Source organism: Eriocheir sinensis, chromosome 56, assembly GCF_024679095.1.
Source record: "Eriocheir sinensis breed Jianghai 21 chromosome 56, ASM2467909v1, whole genome shotgun sequence".
In the NCBI taxonomy this organism is placed as follows: Eukaryota; Metazoa; Arthropoda; class Malacostraca; order Decapoda; family Varunidae; genus Eriocheir; species Eriocheir sinensis.
The window spans coordinates 4,280,126-4,282,382 of record NC_066564.1 but is presented as its reverse complement, the minus strand read 5'-3'; the positions used below and the strand labels follow the sequence as shown (position 1 = coordinate 4,282,382).

The window sequence follows — 2,257 nt, the reverse complement described above, 5'->3', positions numbered from 1 at the left end:
GCTGGTTGGTTGGGTAACTGGTTGACTGGCTCCCTGGTTGGCTGTCTGGCTGGTTGGTTGGCTGGCTGGTTGGTTGGGTGACTGGTTGGCTGTCTGGCTGGTTGGTTGGGTGACTGGTTGACTGTCTGGCTGTCTGGCTGGGAGACTGGTTGACTGTCTGGCTGTCTGGCTGGGAGACTGGTTGGCTGTCTGGCTGGTTGGCTGTCTGGCTGTCTGGCTGGGAGACTGGTTGGCTGTCTGGCTGTCTGGCTGGGAGACTGGTTGGCTGTCTGGCTGTCTGGCTGGGAGACTGGTTGGCTGTCTGGCTGGTTAGTTGGGTGACTGGTTGGCTGTCTGGCTGGTTGGTTGGGTGACTGGTTGACTGGATGGCTGTCTGGCTGGGAGACTGGTTGGCTGTCTGGCTGTCTGGCTGGGAGACTGGTTGGCTGTCTGGTTGGTTGACTGTCTGGCTGTCTGGCTGGGAGACTGGTTGGCTGTCTGGCTGGTTGGCTGTCTGGCTGTCTGGCTGGGAGACTGGTTGGCTGTCTGGCTGTCTGGCTGGGAGACTGGTTGGCTGTCTGGCTGTCTGGCTGGGAGACTGGTTGGCTGTCTGGCTGGTTGGCTGTCTGGCTGTCTGGCTGGGAGACTGGTTGGCTGTCTGGCTGGTTGGCTGGCCGGCTCTCTTCATGCATATCCATTTCAACATATTTTTTCCCCTTTACTCAATAAGAAATATTAGAGACCAGAGGAACGTTGTCTAGTTTTGCTGTTTTCTCTTTAATCTTTTGTTGCCTGGGTCTTATTTAGCATTTTTTTTCTTTAAGCAACAAATACTAGGAAAGTTTTTCGAAATAAGTAGTTTTGCTCTTTTTTTTTTTGATGGTTGTCTTATTTAGCATATTTTTGTTTCTTTAAGCAACAAATACTAGGAAAGCTTTTTGAAATATGTAGTTTTGCTCTTTTTTTGTGATTGAGTCTGATTAAGCGTATTTCTTTTCTCTAAGCAAAGAAATTGTAGGAAAGCTTTTTGAAATATGTAGTTTTGCTCTTTTTCTCCTCTTTTTTGATTGGTTGAGTCTAAGTGTAGTTCTTTTTGCTCTAAGCACCACCAACAACAACCGTCTCTCGTCTCCTCCCGAAATTGACCCCTCTTTCGGCTACCTCTTGATTCTTTTTAGGAGCAGCGAGTAGCGGGCTTTTTTTTTTATTATTGTTTCCTTTTTTTGTGCCCTTGAGCTGTCTCCTTTGTATTAAAAAAAATGCTAGTACAGCGTTCTCTAGATATTATAAGTACCTAGTTTTGCTGTTATTTTTTGTACCCTCTCTCATTATCAAACATATTTTCCTCTTGACGGCAAACACACACACCCGAGCAATATCAGTAAGGTGTTCAGTAAATATTAAGTTGTTCTGTTCTGTTTGTATTTATTTCCATTTCCTGTTGGCTTACGCTTCTCAAACATATTTCCTTTTTAACAACAAACACACACACCAAAGTCATGTCAGTCAAGTGTTCAGTATAATGATAAGCTGTTTGTTTTATTTGTATCTATTTCTTACTGTTTGCCGGCGCTTGTCAAACATTTTCTTTTTAGCAACAAACGCGCGCGCGCACACACACACACACAATAAGAAAAACGCCCAAGTAATATCAGTCAGGTGTTCAGTAAAGGGTAAGCTGTTTTGTTGGTATGGATTTCCTTCTCCTGCTGGCCGGCGCTGATGTATTTTCTTCTTAACAACAGACAAACACAGGTAATTAATGTCCGTCAAGTGTTTAGGAAATTTTCAGGTGCTTTCTTTTCCTTCCTTTTAATTTTCCTCTCCTCTTTGCTTTCGCTTCTCACACATGTTTTCTTCTTAACGGTAAACACACACACCCGAGTCATGTCAGTCAAGTACACCCACCCGAGTCATGTCAGTCAAGTGTTCAGTGTTGTTTTTATCTTTTCTTTTCCTTGTCTTTCATATTTCGGTTTCCGCGTTTTCTTTATTTTTTTTGTTATTGTTTTTTTTCTTTTCTTTTTCATTCTTTCTTAGTCACACATATCGGACGCTCCATTTTCTTTTTGACTATCTTTTTTTTGTTGCTTTTTTTCCATTTTCTGAGGCGAACATATCGGTTGCTTTTTTGTTTTGTTTTGTCTTGTTTTTCCTTCTGTCTCACACATCAGCTGCCTCGTTTTTCTTTTCTTTTTCTTGTTTTCTTTTCTTTTTTCATTTTCCTTCCTTTTGAGTCACACATTGGTGCCTCGTTTTTTTTCTTGTTTTCTTTGTT

The 2,257-nt window shown here is 42.6% G+C and overlaps 1 long non-coding RNA gene across 1 annotated transcript in view; it reads left to right on the top strand.

Annotated features, from left to right (window-relative positions):
• The window catches only part of LOC126984174 (uncharacterized), a 66,846-nt gene extending 66,700 nt beyond the window's left edge, over positions 1–146 (top strand). Inside the window, exon 4 of the long non-coding RNA XR_007736456.1 lies at positions 1–146. This exon is cut by the window's left edge and continues 374 nt beyond it. This is a non-coding gene — a long non-coding RNA (uncharacterized LOC126984174).
• Positions 147–2,257: the final 2,111 nt, after the last annotated feature.